This window comes from Monodelphis domestica, chromosome 1 (assembly GCF_027887165.1).
Source record: "Monodelphis domestica isolate mMonDom1 chromosome 1, mMonDom1.pri, whole genome shotgun sequence".
Classification (NCBI taxonomy): Eukaryota; Metazoa; Chordata; class Mammalia; order Didelphimorphia; family Didelphidae; genus Monodelphis; species Monodelphis domestica.
In genome coordinates this window covers 209,255,374-209,261,373 of record NC_077227.1, presented here as the reverse complement: position 1 = coordinate 209,261,373, position 6,000 = coordinate 209,255,374, and positions in this window count along the sequence as shown.

The following is a 6,000-nucleotide window of genomic DNA, read 5'->3' as shown; positions in this document are numbered from 1 at the left end:
TATTACAGTTCAGAAACTTTCCTCAGTGGGTTATGGAAAGAAAATGTGTTTCTGAGAATGGGCAAGATAAGTAAAAACATTCATCAATCAGAGCTCAGGGTCATAAGGATGAAAACTTCATTTCCTGAAAGACAGAGGCTAGAGAGTGGAGGACATAGCAGAGAGATGACTAGGAAGTGATGGCAAGTTCCAGAAGTGGAAAAGGAGGGAATAGGAGATGGCAGGTCAGTGAAGTGAACTGTGGTTGGAGCCAATCCTAGATGTTGCCCTATTCTTTCAATGTCTTATCCCATGACTTAACATTTTGGAAATTTCCCTTATCTGACCCAAGGAAAGGTAAATAAAGACCTGAGGAATCTCTGTGGCTTGACTAGGGTCTAGACAATGTCTATAACACTAATGATACTTGGGAGAGGTCAAGGGAATGGTTGGAGCAATAGGGGCTAGAGAAATCTCTGTAAATAGACTAGATTCCTTTAAATATCAAACCAATTACCGCACATAGTAGATGTCCAAAAATATTTGCTGTAAACATAATATGGGGTGGGACAAAGTTAAGTTCAGTCTTAATAAGGGCTGAAATGTCCCACCAACCCTATCAAGTTGCTATAAACAATCAAAAGAACATGGAAATAATAACTGGCTAATTAGAATGGGGCCATCTTTCAGATAAGACATGTGGGTTGCTTATGGGAAAATTCCTCACATCAATCTTTAGACATAACTTGGTCCTTAGCTGAGGATCTCTGTTAGTTCGGTTATTGATAAGGTCAAGTATACAGATAATTTTTCAAATGTTAAACCAGTCCTGCATTCCTGGTGTAAATCCCACCTGGTCATAGTAAACGATCCTTGTGACCTACCGCTATAGTCTCCTTGCTAGTGTTTTATTTAAAATGTTTGCATCTATATTCAATAATGAAATTGGCCTATCATTTTCTTTCTCTGTTTTTGCTCTTCCTGGCTTAGGTAATGGTACCATATTTGTGTTATAAAAAGAATTTGGTAGGATTCTTTCTCTGCTTATTTCTTCAAATGGTTTATAGAGTACTGGGATTGATCATTCTTTAAATGTTTGATAGAATTCACCGGTGAATCCATCTGGCCCTGGGGATTTTTCCTTCCAGAGTTCAATGATAATTTGTTCAATTTCTTTTCTGAGACAGGATTGTTTAAGTATTCTATTTTCTCTTTTAGTGGTCTCTGAGGAGCAAGTACATATGCTTCAGTTCCCCACTCACACAGGACTTCAAACAATGCTCAGTTTCCACAATCCTTACCTCTCGTAGAATCTTAACAGAAAAGAACAAAACTTGACTGAAAATTGCCCTATTTAACATATCATTAGCATCTCATTTTCAGTTTGCTCCCCACCCCATCAGTGGGCAAACAAAGTGAATCATGGGTAAAACCATCCAAACCAAAATAGACAATGGGTAACATGATATCAGTTCTTTGGAAACAGGCCAACAGCCACCCAAACAAGTAATTCCTTCCTTATTAACTAATCAAGATAAAAGCATCCCTGAAAACCACTACCCACCTTTATCTTTCTTTACCTTTGCTTGCCACCCCCATCCTTTGCTTACCTAACTTACTTACTTGTTTCTTGATCAATAGTCAGGCTATTGCTTTATTCTCTTATATTAAAGCAATGGAGTCAGTCTGAGTTGTCAATCAATTCTTTGGACAAGACCCCAGTCAGCCTTGCCCACATCAATCTGAAACATATTGGTGTTTGGGCTGTCAAAAGGAAATCCAGGGATGGTTAGATGGCTAAGTGGACAGAAAGCCAGGCCTAGAGATAGGAGGTCCTAGGTTCAAATTTGGCCTCAGATACCTCCTAGCCATGTGACCTCGGGCAAATCACAACCCCAGTTGCCTAGCCTTTATAGCTCTTCTGCCTTGCAAGCAATATTTTTCTTTTATGAATTCTAAGACAGAAAGTAAGGTTTTTTTTTTAAAAAAAAATGACATCCAATGGAATTATCCAGCAGATCACTGAATATGGGACTAACACTCTGGGAAGAAGTGACTCTTTAGTGCAGTAGGCAGCGCATCAGTCTCAAAAGCTGAAGGTCCAGAGTTCAATCCTCGGAAGGAAGGTGTGATATACTGGGAAAGGCTTCTGGAGACTAGAAGAGTCACTCGGCTTGGGCTGCCCCCACCTCCTCCTGGAGACCACAGACATGCTGTTCCCCATACCAGCAGCTCTGGGGTAGCTCTGGATTCTGGGGCTCTCAGTACTATCCACAGACCACCACTTAATGCCCCCTTAATTAAAGAGTGGGTCACTCCCAAATACACGAGATCGAATCCTTTTTCCGAGAGCCACTTACCAGGCCCCTCTGCTAACCAGACTCCTGACATAACCCCAAATGGGTTGTGTGAGTACCTCACATCTTGGGGTCCTCGTTAGTAGGGCAGCTCAGGAAGCTGGGATTTTGGAATCTTGCTGGGGAAGCTCCATTTGTTGACTTGGAAAAAACACAGAACTATTAAATAGTCAGAAAAATCACTCTTTAATCAAGGAAAAGGGGTTCAGTGTAATAGTAGACCTCCCACACAGAGCTGCCTGCTAACACCCACACAGAGTCTGAGGATTGAATTCTGGATGCTCTGGACACTGGCCCCTGGGAGAGCCAAACATGCAAGATTGACAACTGCAAAGAACAAAATAATTTGGGGAACCTATATATCATTTGGGAAACAGAGGGCCTGGGAAAGATGATTGATTGACATTACAATGGTTACAAGGAAATGGGAATGTTCAAACCAAACTGACAGAATACAATCAAGCTTGGGAAAAGAAATCATATCCAGAAGCTAGGGTGTAAGGGAAGAGGCTACTTACAATGGATACTAAAACAGTGGGTCTTCTTGGGAAAGGGTCTCTGATACAATAGGTTTTATTATTCAGTCTGAAACTACTAGCCTGAGATTCCCTTCAGGATGGATTCTTGCAAGAATAAGGAACAAGTATAAACTTTGGAGTCTCCAACTTACAATCTAGTCCTAAAACTTGGAGTCCATCAGATCTTACTAGGCTACAAGTTTGGGGATTCTAGATTCCATGTTGACAAATCCATACTGTATATTGGTTCCAAGGCAGAAGAACAGTAAGGGCTAGGCAATGGGGGGTCAAGTGACTTGCCCAGGATCAAGAGTCTGAGGCCATATTTGAGTCCAGGACCTCCTATCTCCAGGTCTGGCTCTCAGTCCACTGAGCCACTTAGTTGCCCTCAACCTCAACCTTTTTAATAAAATAAGAAGCAATTGAGAATAAAAATACTGTGTTGATTTGGGGTTCATCTGTAGAGCATAGAGATATATTTGATAGAGAACTAGATTTGAAGACAAGTAGATGTAGGTTCAAAACCCATCTCTGATACATACTGACTCATGCTAGCTCTGGACAAGTCACTTACCCCTTGGTTCTCTAGGCAAATCTTTAAGACTCTTGTTATAAGGGTTTGCTTCCACCATTATAGTTCTTATTAATTTGTTGCTTTAACAATGCCAGTTTGTTCCCTAGTGCATTTATTGTTGACACTAAATACTTCATTTGAATATCCCTTTCATTTTTACCTGATCTGTCATCTCTTCCAAACTATTAGTATATTTAGGATGCAATAAAACTCCATCCTAAGTGAGAGCAGCACCAGTATGAGTACTGTTATTAATGGAATCCAGTATATGATATCCAGGAATGTTACAGTCAGCTGCTGACATATGGAATTTGGTAGAGGTATGTCTTGAAGTTGAAGTAGCGCCCAAAAGGCCAAAGATGGAAAAATTAAAAGTAGATAAAGCAGATAGACCCCTGCCAGCATTTTTAGGGAACAGACCTGGCTTCTCTCCCCCAGGAAGTCAAGCTGTTTATGCAGATGGAAAACTAGTCTCTACTTAGCTTGGGGGATATGAATTAGAAAGGGGCAGGAGACAAAGAGGAATTTCAGGAATATCAAAAGGTCAGCAAAAGAACATATGGCCAATTAGGACTAAGTGACTGAATGAATGTGAAAATAAACACCCCTATATAACAACCCCAGTAAATCTAAGGATTGTCTCCTTATCTCCGACTTCATATTCCTGTGTTAAAGTTTTTTTTTTTAATTGTCAGATAAGAACTTGTATGTGAAAAGAAATAACTTTGTATCTTGTAACCCTATATAAACTGTTCCAAATTGTTAGATCGGCACAGTCTTCCTCTAGGGAAGACTGTCCCAACTGGTAGATTCTTTATTTGTTCTTTTATTTATAAATTGCGGTTCCAATAATTGAAATTCTAGGTGTTTGAACTCACTTGTGAAGTGTACCTACCACTTCAGGGATTGTTATATTTATTAGTTGTGTGAGATTCCCCATGTTTAGAAATAATAATGCAAACCACATAACTACAAATACTGAGTCACTGTAGACCCTGTTCTGTGCAATTTGTGCTAGCACAGAGACTGGCAGCCCTTTGGAACTCTCCCTGGTGCTAAAGTTGGACTGCACCTGAAAATTCTGCCAGCTGAGAACTGTCTATCTGTATCTGACTTGGTATTTGAAAATATCGTGAGTAATTTTGTTTTGTTGTTTTGTAGATTCTTTCCAAATTTGGCTCACCAATTGTTATAAGGGTTTTCTAACCCTTATTGATTTTTGGTATTGGATGGTATTACCAGTAAAATTGTCCCGTGTTGACAGGTTGTTGTTTTGACTGTTGGAAAAGATGGCTTCCCAGTCTTGAAAAATTCCGGCTCAGGCTGGGCTTATAAAGAACGATTTATTGGAAGTATTTAAAATCAGAAAAAAAAGGGAAAGAAAAAGGAAACAAGTAAGAATATATTTATCCTAAATCTAAATCTTCTAACTGTACCCAAAACCCAACTCTAGGATTAACAAGAAACTGCTTCTCCTTGATATAAATTAAGACTAACTTAATCTTCCTATGCTATCTATTAACCCATTCTAACTTTCTATCTTAAAACTAAAAAAAAATTATAAATTATACCAATGAGAAAGATTTTATTTCTTTCCTGCTGGTTAGATGGGAAAAACCAGCAAGCCAAAATCTTTACAGCTTTGCTTCCAGCTGCCACCACTGGCAAAGCAGTGATATTTTACTATAATTTCCTTCTTTCTTACTTGGATAACTCTCAAGTAGAAATTTCACCAGATCTCCAACTACCAACTTTTCAAGCCAGAACACACTCACATCTTCTTCCTTGAGTCAAGTAGACCAAGAGTGAGTGTTCTTTGCTCTGTTTTTTTTTTCCTAGAACCCCTAAGAAAATTATTTTCATTTCCCACGATCCTCTCTTGAAAATTCTATTTTGGCTCCAAAGAAATCCAGCTTTTCTCAAATTTCTATATTAATCCAGTGCAACCAATCCTATTTCCTAATTAACCCATAATTAACTCTTAATTAACAAATATTCTATTACACTCTAAAATACAGAAAAGCTGTGTTTGGTGGTAGCCAGAGTGAGAAAGTGACCAATGACTCCACAGAGAATGTAAACAACCTCAGTAAAGCTAAACAGTTAAAAAAATGTCAACTATCCCATAGGAAAACTTGCAGGTGACTGTAGACCATCCCTGGCACCATGCCCCCTTTTTTCTGTTTCTATGGAATATCTGATCTGGCTTGAGGTTGGCATAAGGACCCATCATGCTACTTTGACCTGCTGATGCCCTGGACTGGGCTTTTGTAAGTAAATTCTCCTAATTTACCCAATTAGCCTGATAAAACCTATTCATAACTATGCTGGTATGGACCTCTCTTTCTTTGGTATCTCATTATTTTTTCGGAGGATATGCCATCCTATATAATTGGCATAGTCAGTGCAGAACAGATTGGCCCTCTTACATTTGACATAGCTGGCAGGATTCTCTGCCCTCCATGTGAATTTAATACAAATTTGTGTCCCTTTCTCCTTTTAGAAAAAAAAAAGTTTTGAAAATCCATTTTGTTCTCAGCATCACTCTTTGAATGGGCAGGTATGCATACTA